A 23,969-nucleotide genomic window follows, 5' to 3' on the forward strand; every position below is an offset into this window, starting at 1 on the left:
TGATATATATATATATATATATATATATATATATATATATATATATATATATTATTATTATTATTATTTTACCGCTGCCCCACTCTTTTTATTTATTATTTTACCACCGTCCCACAATTTTTTATTGAATATTTTCTCGCAGAGTGCAGCCTTCAAGATAATGATGACGTAATTATGTATCTGTTGACTCCCTAGCCCCGCCCCCAACACGTCACCTTGCAAGTTGCTCAAAAAAAAAAAAAAAAACAAGAAAGAAAAAAAAGTGAGATAAAAATGGATAACAGAAAGCGCAAATGCGGCGCTGAAAATACCAGAATAAATAAGAAGAAAGCTCTGGAAACTGACGAGGACAAAACATTTCTAAGCTGAGCACATTCTTCCTCAAAAAACAAAACAAACGGAGTGGACGAGGCCGGTAAGTAAGCTAACGTGTTAAGGTAGTTAGGAGGAGTTCAAGATGCTAGCGACATTGCAAAACAACGTTGTTTGGAAACCACCGCTCATGTATCAAACTTTTTATTGTAGCTCTTCAGCAGCAGCCGCCTCTAGTCCAGTTTGCTGCTAACAGTGAAGAGCAAGGCCCAGTAACGTTACCAAGCTCCAGTCATGAGCCCAACACACCAGAATGGGCAGGTAGGACTGTCATTCAGAAGAACTAATAGTAATGAAGAGCCCTGCTCAATGAAAAATGCCCTGAGATTATTAATGATACCTGATGATTCAGCAATACATTAATGAAACTGAGATGATACTGTCGTTAGAAAGTGCAATACATTTTATTTTAATCTTTATTTTTTTTGTTTTATATATTTGTTTTTATTAGACTTTTTTTTCTTTATTTCAATGTATGAATACTGAATCTTAAAGAAAAGAGATTATTAAACTATCCTGTTATTTACTATTCTAATGAATCTTCACTGTGAAGCAAAGCCTTTGTTTTTGCACTGAATTGGAAATTATGATGTTTTTAAAAATACAATGAATTACACGGCTGTAGGGAATTATATTCTGAGGTTTTAATTTCATTATTTTAATATAGTCAGTTGTGAGCTAAAGTGGGCCGGGCATGAAACTCCAGGGCTGAAAATGAGTCCCAATCCGGCCCTGCTGCTATCCCTTAAAAACTGAATGAAAAGCTGCAATGGATGCAATTTACTAAAAACTTTTTCCCTTATGTTCACTCATGTCAACAGCGTTTACGTGAATACTTGTCAAAATGGACAATTCAACATAATTTTGCGTACAATTCTCCATTCAAGTGATGTGAAAGAGTAGCTATTCGCGCGCTGTGAGATGCACTGCAGATTGCTGCACTGGTCCGATTTTGTAAATCCGCACCTGCCCGTACCCGCAGTGTTTAAAACCGCATCCGACCCATTTTCCGACAGCAGCAGTAATTAAAATCCGCACCGGACCCGACCCGCTTAAAATAGAACCGACACCTGACCCGCACCCGAAATCAAATCAGTTAAGCAAATCACATTAGACACACTTTTTTCGAATTTTATTGCCAGGTCATACAGAAGTTATTTATGGAAAACTCTTTTTAAAAGATATTCGTTTTTTATACATTGTATCTTAATTTTGATCAATGTTTTATCTATCAATTGCTCATATTTTAATAAATAAGAAGCAAATATATAGCAGACAATGAAATAACTAAAAAATATTTTGCTACCTAAAATTTAAATATTTTTGTATCACGCATGCATGCATGTCTATTTCCCTCATATTAAATATAAAACGCATGTGGACTGATATTTTTTTTACAATGTCTGGACTCCTTTATTAATGGAGTAGGCTTTATAAACAGACGTTTCAATATACTGGTATTAAATGCATTTTCTGAGAATTTATATTTCACTTTTTTACTGCAAATGTCGAAATACGTGCTCTTTGGTCCATCAGTCACTGATCACATTAGAATAAAATTTATCATAATAAAATACAAAATTGACTGATTTATGAATGTATATGCATAGTTCTCATCAGTCGGAAATACAGAAACGCTTTCATTTGTTGTATTTTTGATCCTGAAAGAAAACAGAACAACAAAAGAGCGAATCATACCACCGTCTGAGGTTGTGCTTCAAGTCGAACGCACCCATCATTCACAGCTGAGCATCGCGAGAGGCGGATCTGCGCCAGAGCGCGCATGTAAATGAGCTGCACAAAGTAAAAAAAACAACAACCCTGGATAGCCTAGATTAGGCCCATATTCACAAATGTGTTACCTATGGAATCAAATAACTGATATTCCGATTGTCCAATACATGCAAGTGGAAGTGTATTGTTGTTTAAACACCTTTATAACGATCGCGTTATGCGCAATATAATTTTATGACACACATTTTAAAATAGGCTTAAATCAAAAACATTTTAATTCAGATTTTGTGTGTGTATATATATATATATATATATATATATATATATATATGAACGAAAAAAAAAAAAAAAAAAAAAAAAAAAAAAAAGGCTGGCTGATCTTAACTGATCTTAACGTCTGTTAACTATGACTCATGCAGCCGTTCGCGCTGTGGTGATTATTTTTAAAAAGTGGAACGTAGGCCTATTTTGACGTTTGCATGTGACTGTTTTGAACCCGTGTTTAGACCCGTGTTTCCCTGCGTCCGACCCGACCCGCACCCGTATCCGACACATATGGATATTTTTCACCCGTTTCAGCCAAATTTGCGGTTCACCCTTCGGGTGAGAAAGAGCACAGGAATGTTTACATGTGAGATCTTACAGAGATGACAAGGGCCTTAAATCAATCTGATTAGCCTTCTCTAAAAACACACATGACATGGCCTTAGAAAATATTTCATAAAATTCACAGTTTTACAGATTCGATTATGAAATTTTTTATGAAGTCTTGGAAGACTTGTGGCCTTAGCTACACTGTGTTTTCAAACTCATTTCCTACATCAACATTTTTTAAAATACATTTAAAACATATGTTTTTAATATTTTTTATTTTTGTTTTTATGTTTGAGCTTATATATCTCTATTATCATAACAGTCTGAGTGATTCTGATTCCTGAACAGTAAACTTTAAAGTGTCAGCTTTGTGAACAAAGGTTGATTATGTATCTAGTCAGAAAGAATCATGAGCAGAAACCTTTTTATTTTGGGTATGTAATTTCGGTCTCCATGCCAAAAAAGGGGGGTTACTAGTAAGGGGATATATATATATATATATATTAGGGGTGTCCATGGTTAACCGATTAACCGATTAACCGTTAAAAATTGCGTAACCGAGTGAAACATTTTGCTCGGTTAAGTGACGTCAATGGCGTGCGTTGAATTTAGTTGTAATACATTTTTGCACCACCAGAGACCGCCAGAGCGCTCCCAGACATTTGTAATGTCCACAAGAAGAAGTCATTTTTCTAATATGAAGCGGGCAAAAAAAAGTACAGCGTTGGAGCACTTTAAAATTGACAGTGACGGGGCAAAATGCAAGTATCGCAATACAGTGCTTAGATATACTTCAAGTACAACCTCGTTGTTGTAATCTCAACAGCCAACACCCGGGCATCATTAGGCCGGTCAGGACACACTGGATGCGTGGAGATGGGCGAAAGCATCTCAGCTGCGTGGCGTGTCTGTTTTTAATTCGGCTCCCATGTTAAGAGGTTAGAGCTTGCCGACTGCCTGCGTGAGACGCGCGGCTCAGGCGCGGCTCGACGCGTGCATGCTAGAAATAGAACCGACGCCTTGTTGGAAGCGTTTCCAGGCAAAATATAATAGGAAAATATGTTTGTCATTTTGTACAGAAATACATATTAATTCATGACATTTTGATATTTGAAAGTCAATAGGTTGACATAAATTCAGATATAAATGTAATTAAAATATTTTTTTTTATCGATTTTCAAATATGGTACCTGTCAAACATAGTCATAAGCCCTATTCGTACGGGACTAGTTTTACAGGGGGTCGTTAGAGAAATCTCCGTTTCACAGACGTACTTAGTGATTTTAATCCCGTCCGAATCTGCCACGTCTGTGTTTTTCTCACACAACCTCTGTGATAATTCCAGAGCAAATTTACTACCGTTTTTCAGCAAACTCAGTGATCCTCTGAGAAAGCTAATCCCGTCCGAATGCGAATGTCTGTGATTGCCGGTGATATTTTATTTCACAACGCGGTTCCTTGTGTGTTTTGGCCAACGTGAATTACCGTAGATGCTCTTACTGCGCGGATGTTTGATAGATTTGCTTAGCGGCAAATAAATAATAATAATAAAAAATACAAATAATAAAATCAAAAGCAAGATCGCTTAAACAGTTAATACCGGCTATTGTAATATCAGCATCAGGTAAGATTACTCACGTTTATTTATGTACTCAGTTACATAAAAAAAAAAAAAAAAAAAGTAAAACAAGTTAAACTAAAAAGAACCACACATTAATAAGGTTTGCTATACTAGCCATCTAGTATTTATTGTGTAATAATACTAATGGCAATCATTTTGAATGAATGCAATGCACGCATACACAGCGCGTGATCTCTGTGACGCCCAGATGCACAAATCAGACCCTCCCACCTCTGTAATAAACACGGAGATACTAGTCCCGTCCGAATTGGTACATGAAAATCACAGACGTCAGGTGGTAAGAATCGAAACTCAAACGTAGTTTAGAAAACTAGTCCCGTCCGAATAGTGCTATAGCCTTAGCGAGGCGGCCGCGGAGCCTGCTTGTTACCTTCGCCTAAACACGGAAAGTTACATAACTATTACTAGAGCCTGTTCCTTTATAAGATAGCCAAAGGTCGGTGTATATTTGCTTTATACATTTTAGGCTTATTCTCAAATTCAGATTGTGTTAGTGGGCGAGATTATTAGGCAGTTTTAATAGGACAATTTGACCAGAGAGATTAAATTTTGTCGGACATTTCTTTTCTTTTTTTTTCGGCCAATGTCCGGAAATTACCGGAAAACGGAAACCCTGGCGCACACTATGGTTAACCGAGTATTAACCGCTAAGGGCCTCGGTTAACGGTTAATGAAAAACTTGAAAACGTGCAGCCCTAATATATATATATATATATATATATATATATATATATATATATATATATATATATATATATATATATATATATATATATATACACACACACTCATATACAGTGTATATTTAGAAAATATTTACATGTATATATGTATACTCATAAAATGTATATTATAAATTTATTTATATATATTTTTTCTGAAATCTATACATGCATGCTTGTGTATTTATATATACATAGAAAATATACACATTACACATACATTTATTATGTAAACAAAAATATTTATTTTGGATGCCATTAATCGTTTGACAGCAATAATTCTGAATGAATCTCATCCCAAATTATACCTCCCTAACATTTTTTCTTGTTTTTATTCATTGATGAAAATGTCAATAGATTTAAGTCAGTTTTTGTCATTCAATAAGAGATTTAGTTCATTATCATCTCATTGTCATCTGATATATCAGACGAAAAAAAAAAAAAAAGAAGAAAAGCGTCATTGATGACAATTATGACAAAAAAAAAAAAAAAATTGTCAACAAAATGAATAAGTACAGATAAGTTAGTAGTGAGTCTGGTAAATTTTGGTAAGTGACCTGTAGACCAGACTATGAGTAGTCTCAGCCTCAGACGTCACACCTACAGACCATTGCCTGAACGTCTGATACATATGACACACAAAAGTGGAAACACTTCAGGAGTTTCGAAGTCGTCATTGGATTAGTGGAATTACATATGATTTCAAGGAGACTTGTTTGTCCTGTTGTTTAACGTTCCACCTGTAAACTAAGATACTATGGCACAGAAACCCCCTCACAAAAGAAGAAAGTCATCTTATTTACAATTGTGACGGCAATCACTTATCTGAACCAGCTAATACACTGGATTCTCAAAAGTATGTGAACAAGTAGTTTGACAAAAGTAGCTAGCACCAGAACATGACGCTGAACAAAAAGGAACTGTGACTGGTTTTTTGACTACTCAAGAATAGATAATGAGAATTGGAGTGCGAGTGTTTATGAAGAGTCCTTGATTACAAAGTTCAGGTGCAGATGAACAGTAATCAGGTGACTGGGATCTGGTCTGCGTCAGGGCTGGTGACTGTCGTAATTGTGATTGTGCAGAATCCCTGAGACAAATGAGGACAATGCAAACAATCAAATCCAACAAAAGAGCAACTATATTTATATAGAAGTGTTGTATCAAGCCCAGGTTAGTCCTTATTTCTTTAGTGTTTTCTTTTTTTTTTATTATTATTATTTGTTTAAATGACAAATACAAAGTAGATAGAACTAATGTAAGAGGGTCAGGTTTTTATTTTTTCTCCATAATAACATGTAAAACAAGTAGATAGTGTTAGAGGGGTTACTTTTTAATTAATCATTGGAGCTTAAGTAGATCGAACAGAAATATAATCGAGAGTTCTAGTGTTACAGGGAAGTGTAGATGGAAGAGACGTTTCTTTAGCAGTTTCTTGGTTCTCAAATTCTCAAATTATTTTAAAATAACCTTCATTGATTAAGGGATAATGTAATATACATGCATAGTTGAATATATGCATTAAGTTTAAATGATTTACAGTATCATTCACTTAGTCGGAAAGATTATAGATGAAACGGTAAAGAATAGAACACATCCTCTGCTTTTTGTGACACATAGGATTTCTGGATTAACGGTGAGTAATCCAGCATTTCTGTGGACAATAGTTAGTCAGAATTTTTTTTTTTTTTTTTTCATTTACACATTTAATTAAACGTGACATTTTTCAGTAGGAGCAGAAATGACAATAAAAAAAAAAAAAAAAAAAAAAAAAAATATATATATATATATATATATATATATATATATATATATATATATATATATATATATATATATATATATTTACAGTGTCTATATTTTATGTACATGTTCTTTTGATTTTTAGGGTGAAATGTTGTGGGGGTGGTCCGGGGGGGGGGGGGTTGTGCGATTGGCCCTCATGTTTTCTGTGGTGGTTTATATCTCTGAGGCAGATCATGAGTTTATAGGTAAAAGCTGTTTGAATGAGATGGAAGAAAATCCAGCTTTTCCTTAATTACAGCTCAGTATGAAGCGACTGCAATCTCGCCATGAAATTACTCTCCTAAAAAGCAAAGCAAGATAATGTCTGTGATTTCTGCATATGCCACGGAGCCCTCTTCACACAGCAAAGACTCTAATTGTGACCAATATCTTCTTTCAATGTTTCTCTTTCAATTACAGTACTGCATAAATGAAATTAAAGCTTGTAGTCTGCAATTACATCTAAAAAAAGGATATCCAAAAGCATCAAAATGACAGCAATTAGAGAGTGAAAACTCCCACACATGAATGGAAAGTAAATGATTCACAGAATATTTCTGGAATAAATGCATTTAAACATTGCATATCCACAAAGATTTAAATCGGTCCTTTTAAATAGTGATTTGTATTTTAGCAGAGTCGTATCTTAATATGTCCTGATGTCAGCAGGTCTGCACAGACCTTTTAGTCACTGCAATGGAACCTGCTTATCAGGAAAATAGTATTTTTTTGGAAATCATAAACTACCAAAAGTCTAGACATGCCTACTTATTCACTTCCCACTTTATACAATTATGAAGTGCTCAAAAAACAGAATTATAATCACAAACACAGGTGAAATACAGAAGACTTTATCAAGTGCCTCCTGGGGAGCTTTTCACTTATTTGTGTGGTTTTAATTGCCCATTTAAAGTTTAATTATGGAATTAAATAAACATTTTAGCTGTTGAAAGCAATGTCATGTCACAGTCATTATATTTCATCAACTTCGTCAGGTGCATCCTGGTATGCTTTACCTTAATTCCCTTGTAGTCTTGCCCATTGGAATAAACAGGGGCGAACATAGTTATTTGGGGGCACTAAGCAAATTTCAAATTTGCGAACGGTGTGACTGTGGAAGATGTGCTGATGCAGGTTTCCAACTCTCACGCATCTGGCGTGACACTCATGCTTTCAGCATCAATCTGACGCTGAAGTCCAAGTGGTCATGGATTTTTTTTTTTTTTTTTTTTTTTTTGTATTTAAGTATGATGATAGTGTGTGGATGTGGGTGCACAAAAGATTTTACAGTTGACAGGAATGGGGAGGAGCCTTATAGTCAGTTGAGTGTTACATTGTCTAACTCCTATATTTCTTGAAATTCATGCATCATGTTTAACAGTGGACCTGGTAGAACGTGTGTGATGATCGGGTTTGTGGTACTACACTGCATAGATCTGATTTAAAGAAAATGTTGAACAGTAAAGTAATAAATGTTTGTATCTCTCCAAATTGTTTTCAGACCACCATATGTTTATCCTGGTTTTAAATGTAAAGAAAACACTCAAATGACAAAAAAAGAAGTTACGTTTATTACATAATTCTTTGTTTTGTTTGTGTGTGTGTGTGTGTGTGTGTGTGTGTATATATATATATATATATATATATATATATATATAATAGTAGGATGTAGGTAAAGGAAAAGGAAAGGAAAAGGTAAAGGAAATATAATTTTATTTTGTCAGAATTGTGCTTCTCAAACATAAACTATGGTTAAATCAATAGTAATAACTTTACATAAGGTCATTCAGTTGTTAGAGTGAAATGAATCTACAGGGTGATTGTATTAAACAAGAAAAAAAAAAAAAAAACGAGCTGAGTTTCCTTTTAAAGAAGCAAGCAAAGGGAACATTGATGAGGGGCTAACTTCTGCTCTATCAAAGATATGGATGCCCCAAGTACTTTTTTTTTTTTTAAACCTTGAAATAAACCGTGTGCATCAAAAACAGATGTCACCTTTGTCGTCAGAATGGATCAGTAACATCAAATCTAAATGAGAAAGATGGCAAGGAATTTTTATAAACGGTTATATATTTCTGAGAACTGTGCTGATGATTTGTTAAATTTTGCTCAGCTTGGGGATAAACAGAAAAATACACTGGACACATTCATTACTATTAAAGAACTTACGGAACCAATGCATCCGCTACAGGTTGGACATAGTCCTGGAATTGATGGTTTACCTGTGGATTTTTATCAATATTTCTGGGATAAAATAGGACAAGATCTTTATGAAATATTGTTAGACTGTATTAGAACTAAAAGTTGTCACCAAGTAGTTTTGTCCTTGCTCCCTACATTATTATTAGACATAACATACACATTTTTAAGTGTTAATATCAAGATGGTAAGGAACTGCACAGGGCAAGAAAACGGCCACCAAAAATCTGTAATAGAAAATATAATCTATTATTAAGCAAAAATCTCCAATAATCACATTTGTACATTTGTATGATTGTGCAGCAGTTTGCGCCTGTGTGCATAGGAAAAGCACACAAGCAAGTCATTCACATGCATCCTTTTAAAAATAGTGCTTATTACAAAAGTAATACACTTTACCATAGTATAACTAAGTGTGAACTGAAACTAAGGTTTTTGGTCACTTAATTGCATATTAAAGGGATAGTTCACCCAAATAGCAAAATTATGTCATTAATAACTTACCCTCATGTTGTTCCAAACCAGTAAGACCTCCGTTTATCTTGGGAACACAGTTTAAGATATTTTAGATTTAGTCCGAGAGCTCTCAGTCCCTCCATTGAAGCTGTGTGTACGGTCTACTGTCCATGTCCAGAAAGGTAAGAAAAACATCATCAAAGAAGTCCATGTGACAACAGAGGGTCAGTTAGAATTTTTTGAAGTTTTGAACATACATTTTGTTTCAAAAATAGCAAAAACCACGACTTTATTCAGCTTTGTCTTCTCTTCCATGTCTGTTGTGAGAGAGTTCAAAACAAAGCAGTTTGTCATATCCGGTTCGCGAACAAATCTTTTGATGTAACCGTATCTTTTTAAACCACTTCACCAAATCGAACTGAATAGTTTTAAATGGTTCACGTCTCCAATACGTATTAATCCACAAATGACTTAATGTGGCTGAGTTCAAACAAACCAATATCCCGGAGTAATTCATGTACTCATACAGTACACTGACTGAACTGCTGTGAAGAGAGATCTGAAGATGAACACAGAGCTGAGCCTGATAAGGAACAATAGACTGACTCGTAAACGGAGTGTCCCTTTAACAGAAAATCTATTCTAGTTTAAATGTATATAGAATGCAATTAGCAGAACTTTATTTAATTGGAGTTACTTAAGTACATCTTCATGTGAAATTTCAGATTTACTTCTGTTGTCTTTGAAAAATGGCTAAAGTTACTGATGAATGCAATGACAAGCATTTATGATAAACTAAAATATACTTTTCTATAATTTCTATTAAAACTTGTATGTCAAGTATTAACATATATTTGTAATTACACATTTGTAATGAAGTTGCAATTTAGTACATTTAGAATTTAGCAACTTTAATATTGAAAAATGTGCTACAGTAAAAATCACAATAATCAAAGTACTTTAAATGTGCTTTAGTATGTTAGCCAACACATCACAATTTAAAACTTGACAATGATTTAACATGTACTTTTAAACTTCTAAAATTACATAATTACAAAGTTAAGTGTCTTAAGAGTGTTTCTCTTTAAGTACATCTGAATGACCTTTTACTTCATTAATATTATATTTTAAAATTTTTAAGAATACACATTTAGGATTTGATGCACACAAACAATCGCACCTGTCATTTATATTGTATGAAGTGCACACAGCTGAAATGCCATTAAGAGATCATGCTTTGATAGATGGTTTAATGACATTCCTTATGGACGTGTGAATCAAGCTTTGACTCCATGTCAGAAGTCCTAATTAAGTGGAATATGAAAGAGATGAACCCTCATGATGAAGAATGCGGTAATGTGCCTGATCCACCGTTACTAAGCAACCTGATCATGTACAAACCATTTCGCATGTTACTATTTTAGTGATCTCATTGCAGGTAATCAAAGAACATCTGACTCGGACACGTTTCTATTCAGACCAATAAAGACAGAAACTAAATCACTGTCACACCTCTGAATACAGAAACACATGCAGTCACATGAACAGCTCTTGGAAGGTTTAGGAGTGTCTTAATAGCTAAAGCATATTCAGTTCAGCCATTATAAAGTAAAAAAAAACTGGCAGATGAGACACCCCTTCAGACCAAACTGAGGTCCCTCACAGCATGAGCCAGTCATTAATTTAAATTGCACCATGGCTTCCAGTTTAAAGGAAAGGTGTATTCACTCTCAGGCTATCCAATCAGTTTGTAGATGAGTTTGTTTATTCATCAAATTTGGAGAAAAGTAGCATTCCATTACTTGCTCACCAGTTGATCCTCTGTAGTGAATGGGTGCCATCAAACGTGAGTCCAAACAGTTAAATGAAAGTGATCATTAAATTGTTTTTTAACATCAAATGAGTCTTCTTAAAAAACACTACACAGAATCTTGTAGATTACAATCTGCAACTAGACGGATGTACTGTTATTTCCTCTACAGTCAGAAATCTGGGTGTTATATTAGACATCAATTTGTCTTTTGAAAATCATATTTCCCATGTTACAAAAACTGCATTCTTCCATCTTAGAAACATTGCCAAGCTGCGAAACATGTTATCTGTTTCTGATGCAGAAAAGCTAGTTCATGCATTCATGGCATCTAGACTGGACTATTGTAATGCACTTCTAGGTGGTTGTTCTGCTTCTTCAATAAGCAAGCTAAAGGTAGTCCAAAATGCAGCAGCTGGAGTCCTTACGAGGTCAAGAAAATATTATCATATTAACCCAATTTTACAGTCTCTGCACTGGCTACCTATTAAGTTCCGTATCAGTTACAAATTATCATTACTTGCCTATAAGGCCATAAATGGTTTAGCTCCTGCGTACCTAACTAGCCTTCTACCACATTACAATCCATCACACTCCCTAAGGTCACAAAATGCTGGACTTTTGGTAGTTCCTAGGATAGAAAAGTCCACTAAAGGAGGGAGAGCTTTCTCACATTTGGCTCCCAAACTCTGGAAAATCCTTCCTGATAATGTTAGGGGGGCAGACACACACTCTCTGTTTAAATCTAGATTAAAAACGCATCTCTTTCGCCAAGCATTCGAATAATGTATATCTTAAATTATGAGTGTAGTTGCATCTGATCAAATGTGCATTCTTATTCATTAGCTTGGGTTAAACTAGTCAAGTCAAGTCACCTTTATTTATATAGCGCTGTAAACAAAATTCATTGTGTCAAACCAACTGAACAACATAATTAGGAAAACAGTGTGTCAATAATACAAAATGATAGTTAAAGGCAGTTCATCATTGAATTCAGTGATGTCATCTCTGTTCGGTTAAATAGTGTCTGTGCATTTATTTGCAATCAAGTCAACGATATCGATGTAGATGAAGTGACCCCAACTAAGCAAGCCAGAGGCAACAGCAGCAAGGAACCAAAACTCCATCGGTGACAGAATGGAGAAAAAAAACCTTGGGAGAAACCAGGCTCAGTTGGGGGGCCAGTTCTCCTCTGACCAGACGAAACCAGTAGTTCAATTCCAGTCTGCAGCAAAGTCAGATTGTGCAGAAGAATCATCCGTTTCCTGTGGTCTTGTCCTGGTGGTCCTCTGAGACAAGGTCTTTTCAGGGGATCTGTATCTGGGGCTCTAGTTGTCCTGGTCTCCGCTGTCTTTCAGGGCAGTAGAGGTCCTTTCTAGGTGCTGATCCACCATCTGGTCTGGATACGTACTGGATCCGGGTGACTGTAGTGACCCTCTGATCTGGATACAGACTGGATCTGGTAGCTACGGTGACCTCGGAATAAGAGAGAAACAGACAAATATTAGCGTAGATGCCATTCTTCTAATGATGTAGCAAGTACATAGGGTGTTATGTGATGTGTTCCCGGTTCCGGTTTACCTAATTAATGCAGCCTAAAAATCCTTTAACGGATTTGGATATTAAAAGCATATTAGTATGTTATCTGTAAGCCAGGTTAAAGAGATGGGCTTTTAAATCTAGATTTAAACTGCAAGAGTGTGTCTGCCTCCCGAACAATCTTAGGTAGGTTATTCCAGAGTTTAGGTGGCAAATAGGAAAAGGATCTGCCGCCCACAGTTGATTTTTTTTATTTTATATTCTAGGTATTATCAAATTGCCTGAGTTTTGAGTACGTAGCAGACGTAGAGGATTATAATGTAAAAGGAGCAAATTCAAATACTGAGGTGCTAAACCATTCAGGGCTTTAGAAGTAATAAGCAATATTTTAAAATCTATACAATGTTTGATAGGGAGCCAGTGCAGTGTTGACAGGACCGGGCTAAAATGGTCATACTTCCTGGTTCTAGTAAGAACTCTTGCTGCTATATTTTGGACTAGCTGTAGTTTGTTTACTAAGCATGCAGGACAACCACCCAATAAAGCATTACAATAATCTAACTTTGAGGTCATAAATGCATGGATTAACATTTCTGCATTTGACATTGAGAGCATAGGCTGTAATTTAGATGTATTTTTGAGATGGAAAAATGCAGTTTTACAAATGCTAGAAACGTGGCTTTCTAAGGAAAGATTGCGATCAAATAGCACACCTAGGTTCCTAACGAAGAATGATGAAGAATTGACAGAGCAACCATGAAGTTTTAGACAGTGCTCTAGGTTATTACAAGCAGAGTATTTAAGTCCTATAATTAACGCCTCAGTTTTTTTCAGAATTTAGCAGTAAGAAATTACTCGTCATCCAGTTTTTTATATCAATTATGCATTCCATTTAGTTTTTCAAATTGGTGTGTTTCACCGGGCTGTGAAGAAATATAGAGTTGAGTATGATCAGCATAATATTGAAAGCTAACACCATGTTTCCTGATGATATCTCCCAAGGGTAACATATAAAGCGTGAAGAGTAGCGGCCCTAGTACTGAGCCTTGAGGTACTTCATACTGCACTTGTGATCGATATGATACATCTTCATTCACTTCTACGAACTGATGGCGGTCATATAAGTACGATTTAAACCATGGTAATGCACTTCTATTAATGCCAACAAAGTGTTCAAGTCTATGCAAAAGAATGTTGTGGTCAATTGTGTCAAACGCAGCACTAAGATCCAATAAAACTAATAGAGAAATAAACCCATGATCAGATGATAAGATCAGATCATTTGTAACTCTAAGGAGAGCAATCTCAGTACTATGATACGGTCTAAATCCTGACTGGAAATCCTCACATATACCTTTTTTTTCTAAGAAGGAATATAATTGTGAGGATACCACCTTTTCTAGTATCTTGGACAGAAAAGGGAGATTTGAGATTGGTCTACAATTAACTAGTTCTTTGGGGTCAAATTGTGTTTTTTTTGTTTTTTTAAATAAGAGGCTTAATAACAGCCAGTTTGAAGGTTTTGGGGACATATCCTAATGACAATGAGGAATTAATAATAGTCAGAAGAGGTTCTATGACTTCTGGAAGCACCTCTTTTAGGAGTTTAGATGGTATAGGGTCTAACATACATGTTGTTGGTTTAGATGATTTAACAAGTTTATACAATTCTTCCCCTCCTATAGTAGAGAATGAGTGGAACTGTTACTCAGGGGGTCTATAGTGCATCTGATGCGATACTGTAGCTGACGGCTAAATGGTTGCAATTTTATCTCTAATAGTATCGATTTTAGAAGTAAAGTGGTTCATAAAGTCATTACTGCTGTGGTGTTGGGAAATGTCAACACTTGTTGAGGCTTTATTTTTCGTTAATTTAGACACTGTATTGGATAAATACCTGGGGTTATGTTTGTTTTCTTCTAAAAGAGAAGAAAAGTAATCGGATCTAGCAGTTTTTAATGCTTTTCTGTAGGATAGGTTACTTTCCCGCCATGCAATACGAAATACCTCTAGTTTTGATTTCCTCCAGCTGTGCTCCATTTTTCGGGCTGCTCTCTTTAGGGTGTGAGTATGCTCATTATACCATGGTGTCAAACTGTTTTCCTTAACCTTCCTTAAGCATAGAGGAGCAACTGTATTTAAAGTGCTAGAAAAGAGAGAGTCCATAGTTTCTGTTACATCATCAAGTTGTTCTGAGGTTTTGGATATGCTAAGGAATTTGTATACATCAGGAAGATAACTTAAAAAGCAGTCTTTTGTGGTAGAAGTTATGGTTCTTCCATACTTGTAACAAGAAGTAGAATTTACAATTTTGGCTATATGAAGTTTGCACAAAGCTAAATAAGGATCTGAGATATCATCACTTGGCTGCATAATTTCAACAATAACAACATCAATTCCATGTGACAGTATTAAATCTAGGGTATGATTTCGACAATGAGTAGGTCCTGAAACCTGTTGTCTAACCCCAATAGAGTTCAGAATGTCTATAAATGCTGATCCCAATGCATCTTTTTCATTATCAACATGGATATTAAATCACCAACTATTAAAACTTTATCTGCAGCCAGAACTAAATCGGATGTAAAATCACCAAACTCTTTAATGAAGTCTGTATGGTGCCTTGGTGGCCTGTATACAGTAGCCAGTACAAACATAACAGGGGATTTATCATTAACATTTGTTTCTCTGGATAATGTTATATGAAGCACCATTACTTCAAACGAGCTATACTTGAAGCCTGCCCTCTGAGAAATCCTGAAAACATTGTTATTAATTGAAGCAACACCTCCCCCTTTGCCTTTTAGACACGGCTCAAGTTTATAACAGTAATCTTGGGGGGGTGGACTCATTTAAAATAATGTAATCATCAACTAATTTTACTTTGTTGGATCAGCAGCTATGCTAATGATTTCTCTATTTTGTTTCTATGTTTTGCCACGGGTTTCACATCCCGTGGTAACTAGGATTTACACAAGCTCCAGTCTTGATCCAGAACACCTGAGAAGAGATGATGCTAACCCTAAATCAGCAAACAGAACTAACAAATATTGCTACAAGTGTGACTGCATCATATAATAATTATTAATTAATAATATTAATAATGTTCATCGTCTGGCTGACTACGTCTTGTATTAATTTTTCTAAAAATCCTGTAATACGTGCACAAATTGACAGTCACCACTTATAAGCTACTACTAAATATTGTAGAAACATAATTTTCTGTAAAGTTGTTTTGTAAGGATGGGAATGGTAAAAAGCGCTATACAAATAAACTTGAATTGAATTGAATTAATCATATTTTAGCATTTTTCCAAAGGTCACCCATTCTGAATCAGATTTGTCAAGCATGTTACAGTCAGTCAGATAAGAAGAAAGATAAATAAATAATCTTTTCCAGAAATTGCAACTTTGGAATGGGACTATAATTATTTAGGATATCAGGGTCCAAATAAGGCTTTTTCAGCAGAGGCTGCACCACAGCATGTTTGAAACTTGTGGGAACCACTCCGCAGGTCAGAGAACTATTAATAAAGGCCAATATGATGAGGTCAACCAAATTAAAAATAGCTTTAAAAAATGTGACTGAATGATATCCATAGAAAAAATTGTAGGTTTCAATGAAGAAACTATACCTTGCAGCTGAATGAATGAGACCGAGTAAAAATGGCTAAAATAACTAGAAGGCAACAGGAATTCAGAATGAACCATGACTGGTGGTGATATTTGTATTATATTTGCTTTTAATATCATGAATGTTGTCCACAAAAAAAAAAAATCAAGGAACTGTTCGCAAATCTCAGTTGTTGCAGCTGAGTAGTCTACAGTTCTACAGTATTCAGGACATAATCGGTTTTTCTAAAAATTACCTTAGGTCTGTGAGCATTCTTAGTAATTATTTCCCATAAATAATTGTTATACGCCAGCAGCCATATCACCCTGAAGCCCAAGACCGGTTGCCCACTGAAGCTAAGCAGGGCTGAGCCTGGTCAGTACCTGGATGGGAGACCTCCTGAAAAAACTAGGTTGCTGCTGGAAGAGGTGCTATTGAGGCCAGCAGGGGGTGCTCACCCTGTGGTCTGTGTGGGTCCTAGCACCCCAGTGTAGTGATGGGGACACTATACTGTCAACAAGCACCGTCCTTCGGATGAGATGTTAAACCGAGGTCCTGACTCTCTGTGGTCATTAAAAATCCCAGGATGTCTTTCGAAAAGAGTAGAGGTGTGACCTCGGCATCATGGCTAAATTCGCCCATTGGCCTCCGACCATCATGGCCTCCTAACAATCCCCATATCTGCTGATTGGCTTCATCACTCTGTCTCCTCTCCACCAGTAAGCTGGTGTGTGGTGGGCGATCATCCAGGTGGATGCTGCACACTGGTGGTGGATGAGGAGATACCCCCTGACTATGTAAGCGCTTTGAGTGTCTAGAAAAGCGCTATATAAATGTAAGGAATTATTATTATTATTATTATTATTATTATTATTATTATTATTATTATTATTATTATTATTATTATATTATATTATATTATATTGTTATATTATAATAATTGTTTATCAGCTGTTTAGACTCTCATTCTGACGTCACACATTCATTGTAGAGAATCCAGTGGTGAAGTTTAAATAAAGTTATGTCAGGACCACTATCATCAAAGATAATAACAATTAGCATGGAGTTTGGAATGGTGGTGTGGTTCTGTTCTGGGCAAGAACTCCCTATGCATCCATGTAGCCTAGCATAGATAAGAGCAAGGAGAGCAGCGATAACCCCCTAGGTAAGTGTGTAACGATTCAACCGTTTTATCGATACATCGATTTTTGAATCGTGAATCACCAATTTCGGACGGTAATCGATTTAAAATGCTAAAAATCAAATAAATCACAACTATAGGGATTCAGTGCTTCCAATATACATATATATATATATACACATTAAATTACTACGTGCATTAATGCATTAAAGAATTAATGGACACCGTAAACCGTATTTGTGCCTTGCATCTGTCCTTCACGCTCTCCATTAACTGCCTGTGACTGTCACAGGATTGCGCTTGTTCTCCATTTGTCGCTGACACAGCTTATGTGTGATATGTCCTTAAGACTAGTGGCCAGTAATGCTAAAGTGAAGTAGTTTTGCTTTTCTGTAATTTTTCAGTGGCTCTCTGCATCTCACTGACGACACATTACCTGAGCAGTCGGAAGCTGTGTAATTATTGCATGGACGGAGCAGAAATGTAAGTATCTAAAGTATATGCACAGTTCCATTGTGTGATAAATGTTTTCTAACAATGTTAAGTCAAATGTACAAAGGACACCTTGAAATAAGAGTGCAAGGTTAATCTAATAATAAGATGCATGGAAGTAGCATTTGTTGCTTTCGCAAACAGACATCGGGCATGCTTTCTCTCAGAATCATAATTTGCCAATGGAGAAGAAAAGTTAAATACTAATAGCATTTTTTTTTTATGAAAATGACATTCAGACATTGTCAAACTGAAAGAGAAGTATTCTTACGCACATAGACGTGCCAGGCTATTTGCAGCTAATCTGAATAAAAAGCAAAATGAACTGAAATTACTGATTATTATCCAGCAGTGTTTTTGGTTTCTTATAGCAAATTCAAAGTAATTCATATGAAAATAATTCCTTTTAAAAATTATTATTATTATTATTATTATAATACACATATGTAAAGTAATTTGAGTGCCATTTCTGTGAATTCTTAAATAATTGCTACGCCCCTGCCTGGTGTGACAAAATGTTGGCCTGATAATACATAAACATAAAAGTTCTCCTAAAATTGTGGCTTACATAATTTTTTACATGTCATGCCATAGCATCATTTAATTATCATCGAACAATAAACTTAGCTTCCAGCTTCGCTATCGTTCGAACGATCTAGCTTACTGCTCTGCACTTTGCTTCTTTTTTATGTACTTTTCTCTGATTTTCTTCTGATTTTTTTTCTTTTATTTCAGCAGATCAGCACAGTGCTCACACAACAGATCAGTGCTGTGTTTAACACTGTTGATCATAACATACTACTAGAGAGACTGGAAAACTGGGTTGGGCTTTGTGGGATGGTATTCAAATGGTTCAGGTCATACTTAGAAAGGATAGGTTATTATGTGAGTCTAGGAGAGCATAAGTCTAAGTGGACGTCCATGACATGTGGAGTCCCACAAGGCTCAATTCTTGCCCCACTCTTGTTTAGCCTGTATATGCTTCCACTAAGTAGAATAATGAGAAAGAACCCAATTGCCCATTACAGCTATGCTAGTGATACCCAGATTTACCTAGCGCCAGCAGGGTGGACTATTGTAATGGTCTCCTCACTGGCCTTCACAAGAAGACCATTAGAGAGCTGCAGCTCATGCAGAATGCTGCCGCCAGGATTCTGACTAGAACCAGAAAATCTGAGCAAATCACACCAGTCCTCAGGTCCTTACACTGGCTTCCAGTAAAATTTAGGATTGATTTTAAAATACTTTTACTTGTCTATAAGTCACTCAATAACCTAGCACCGAAATTCATTGCAGATATTTTCACTGAATATCAACCTAACAGACCACTCAGATCAGTAGGATCGAGTCAGTTAGAAATACCAAGGGTTCACAGAAAACAAGACGAGTCCGCCTTTAGTTATTATACCGCCCACAGTTGGAATCAGCTTCCAGAAGAGATCAGATGTGTTTAGCTGTGCATTTGAGTAAGCACTGTGCAATGTCCGAACTGATTGCACTGTATTTTACGCATTCACTGTATTTTATGTAAAATCATTTTCTATCTCTAACTGTTTTCAATTAATTTTAAATAAGTATATTTTTAAATAATTTCCAAAGTTTTAGAAATTGCTTGTTTTATTTTTGATCTTCATGGTTATTTTACTTTATGTAAAGCACTTTGAATTACCATTGTGTACGAAATGTGATATATAAATAAACTTGCCTTACCTAAACAAAAGTTTGTGTATATATATATATATATATATATATATATGTATGTATGTATGTATGTATGTATGTGTGTATGTGTGTATGTGTGTGTGTGTGTGTGAATTTTTTTTTTTCGACATCGTTTTTTGATTTTGATAAATTTGCGCGAGGGAGAGAGCAAGACAGCGCTTGTGTTGTTTGAAGACGGTGAAGGTGGGCGTGAGCGCGTGGCTGGGCCCTCTCTCTATCTCTCTCTCTCTCTCTCTCTCGTGCTCTTTCTCTCTCTCTGCTCGTTCTTATGCGCTCTGTTAAACTGCTAGGACTTAAACTGTGCAATTAATCCGCGAATCAAATTCGGCAAGGGCCGGGGAGCAGCTGCCCGTACAGTTAATGAATAACGGATCAACTACGACAGCCTACATCGCACATCCTGCAATGTGACTATCGCGAATTTGTACATCGCGATATCGATGCTTAAACGACACATCGTGCAGCCCTACTCAATACCGTAGTTGAAACATTATAATGTAACTTAAGTTTTGAAAGAGTTAAAACGGCTTGATGTTGGTTGTAAATTTGGTGCTTGAACTTCCTTGTTTTTAATGCTGTGTCAAGTGATAAGCAGTTGGTGTAAATGTTTTTTCTAATTGCGTAGATTAGTTTTACTGTACAGTAGCCATACGACAGAGTGAGTGTCTATAGTATTCAATCCCTTTATTCAGGCCCCTTTACGTTTCACATTTTAATTGTAAATTGATTCATTTATTTTCTGATGGCACATTAGACGAAACGCATCATAAAAACTATGTTGTAATATCTGATGGCAAGCACTGAACCCATACTGTACTGATTAAATTTGGCTGTAGATTCAATTTGTATCAAGGTCGTTTTTATTTCACTTGGATTTCTTTTAACGATTTAAAGATTAAATTCTTAGAGCATTTCAAAACCAGACAAAAAAAAAAAAAACATTCCACTGATAACGTTCATAATTTTAGACAATTTAAGAATTGTAGCTCTGATCTAACCTTTCCGAATGTGTTATTACTGGTTAACTACAGGATACTTAACTTTACCTCAAACATAATACATACTTTTAAAAGTAAGCTTACCATGTATACGTTTAATTGGTATGGTAATAAAAAAAAAAAAAATTGTGTGTATTTACTTATTGTGTGCTCTGTCAGGTTTAGGGTGGGTGTTTGTAAAAGCACTATGTGACAACTTTATTTTAAAGGGCTTTATAATATATATTAGATTGACTTTGATAAGAACAGCAAAATCACATTCAACGTACGTCTCTCATGGGTCATAATAATCAGTAAATTTAGCAACTAAATTGTGTAAGAATGAGTTAAATGCAGTATATGATTGTGGCAGTCTTAGTGGACTGAAATGGCTTGCAGTTGAAGATTGCATGTTGTTCAAGTTCATTTTTGAAGTTAAGATGAACTAACTTATTAAACCACCCTATTTTTAACAAACCAATATAACTTCCAGAAATACCATTATGAATTGGCCAGCTGGCCATATTATGACCTTTCTTTGTCTTTAGATTACACTGGTTTGTCCCCAGATTGGACATCCATGTGTACTTACTGATACACTAGTTGGTCAGGGTTTTGTCCCCAGATGGGACTTCCGTTAATGCCCATATAAGGAGTTGTCCCCGTGTCCCCACATGTGTTAACCTGACCTGTCCCCAGATTATCACCTACCCTTATTTTAATGAATTAATTACATTTTAAGTGAGATATTTATTAAACTTTTTTTTTTAGATTTTTTGATGTGTTTATCTAGTCTCTAGGATGTCAGGAAAGTGGTGTCCCCAAAATGTGGTAAATAACTGGTGCCCCCACGAGGCACCCCAAACAAGTATGTGTGTGTGTGTGTGTGTGTGTGTGTGTGTGTGTTCAATAATCTAATGTACACCTTTTAGAAAATAGTATGATTCAAAGCGGAATCAAAAAACAGAATCTACAATGGATGAGAGGAAAAATTGGGGATGGAGGAGGGTAATTAGCTATTGATCAAGTTATTCCAAGTAGGTTAAATTGGTCACCTTTTGGTACCACACACCACATGATTAATATAGGACTTTTTTTATTTTCTCCTCAATTTACACATGGACAACACCTGACAAATTTTACTTGAGAAACTGAACATATCAAGTGGAATCAAGTTAAACCCAATACAGAGACGGAAGCAATGATTTCGACACACAAACTTAGTACTCATAAAAGTGAGTGTAAGTGTGTGTGTGATTTGTACTGTACTTTTTTTAGTGCAAAGTGATTTGAGGGCACCGTGGTGAAGCCTGCAGGGCAGGAGCCAATTAAAATCCTCCAGCCGGGATCCACTAATCCACACCCTGTATGTGTTCAGTGGCCAGAGATCTGTCAGCGCTGAAAAACATAACAAAGGGACATTGTGTCTGACAGTAGACAGCTGGGCTGAATAATAAATGATTGAGATGTGTGCATGAATATTCTGCTACACAAAATACCTCTTGCAAATTACTACTTTGGATATCTCACTGAAACCGCTCTTGCATAAACTGGAACTGTAGGAAGCACAATTCAGAGAAAAAAAAATGTTTAAAAGGGTGCTCTTTTATGGCTCATGATTCTTGGGTGTAAAATTTGAATGTTTGGTCCGTACATTTGAGTCTATATAACTACAGGTGCTTCTCAGTAAATTTGAATGTTGAGGAAAAGTTCATTTATTTCAGTAATTCAACTCAAATTGTGAAATTCATGTATTAAAAAAAAAAAAAAAAATGCACACAGACCGAAGTTGCTCAAATTTAACAAAAACCCACCAATTCTCTATCTCAACAAATAAGAATACTTGATAAAATAGTGAATTGTTGGCCTTCTGGAAAGTATGTTAATTTACTGTACATGTACTTAGAACTTGTAGGGGCTCCTTTTGCCTTAATTACTGCCCCAATACAGCATGGCATGGAGGTGACCCGTTTGTGGAACTGCTGAGGTTGATTATGGAGGTGGATGCTAAAATGAAATTAGCATCTTCAAAATGCTGGTCAGCAGAAGGAAGCATGAAATGCTCCAAGATTTATTGGTAAGCAGGTGCAGTGACTTTGGTTTTCAAAAAACACAATGGACCAACACTGGCAGTTGCCATTGCACCCCAAATCATCACAGACTGTGGAAAATTAACACTGGACTTCAAGCAACTTGGGATATGAGCTTCCACACCTTTCCTCCAGACTCTAGGACCTTGATTTCCAAATGAAACACAAAACTTGCTATCATCTGAAAAAAGGACTTTGGACCAATGGCTACAGTCAATTTCTTCTTCTCCTTAACCCAGGTAAGATGCCTCAAACATTGTCTGTAGTACAGGAGTGGCTTAACAAGAGGAATACGACAACTGTAGCCACATTTCTTGACACTTCTGTGTGTGGTGGCTCTTGATACCTTGACCCCAGCCTGAGTGCATTCCTTGTGAAGTTCTCTAAAATTCTTGAATCCAGTTTGCTTGACAATCCTCACAAGCCTGTGGTTCTCTCAGTTGGTTGTGCCTCTTTTTCTTCCACACTTTTTGTTCCACTCAACTTTCTGTTAACATGCTTGGATACAGCACTCCTGTGCTGTACTTACACTCCTCGTGAAGAGTGTCAATGAGTGTCAGAGACCATTTTGAATGCTCAGGAAACCTTTGCAGTGTTAATTTTGACAGCAAATTCGGATTTAGTCTTAGTCTTAGTCTTTTGAATAACACACCATTTAGTTTTAGTCACATTTTAGTCATCTGAAATGTTTTAGTCTTAGTCTAGTTTTAGTCTACTAAATATCATAAGAGTTTTAGTCTTAGTCTAGTTTTTTTTTTAGTAGAACAAAGTCAACTTAGTTGACTTGACTAAATGTTTCCATCAGTCTGTTATGGAATGGTATTTATAACATAAACATAATGTCACAGTGTCTGGGTTGTTGTTCCCCGGGGTTCCACTAGATGTCCTCCTTCTCACGGTGCCTGTCCCAGATCACTTCCTGTTCCCTTATATGGTCACCTTCCTCCTTGTTACCTGATTGATTGTTCACCCCACCTGTCTCCTGTTTCCCAATTATCCTTCTGTGTATAAATACCCAGTCTGTCTTAGTCTATGTCACGGAGTCCTTGTCTGATGTCATTGTGTTTCAGGTCCATCAGTC

At 36.0% G+C, this 23,969-nt stretch overlaps 1 long non-coding RNA gene across 1 annotated transcript; it reads left to right on the forward strand.

The window, feature by feature from the left end:
• The first annotated feature begins 262 nt into the window (after positions 1-262).
• LOC127989777 (uncharacterized) lies at positions 263-18,332 on the forward strand. The gene is made up of 3 exons (XR_008162905.1): positions 263-415; positions 526-633; positions 18,012-18,332. It is a non-coding gene; the product is annotated as an uncharacterized LOC127989777 (long non-coding RNA).
• The last annotated feature ends 5,637 nt before the right edge of the window (positions 18,333-23,969 follow it).

The sequence above is a fragment of the Carassius gibelio genome, chromosome A5 (assembly GCF_023724105.1).
Source record: "Carassius gibelio isolate Cgi1373 ecotype wild population from Czech Republic chromosome A5, carGib1.2-hapl.c, whole genome shotgun sequence".
NCBI classification, from domain to species: domain Eukaryota; kingdom Metazoa; phylum Chordata; class Actinopteri; order Cypriniformes; family Cyprinidae; genus Carassius; species Carassius gibelio.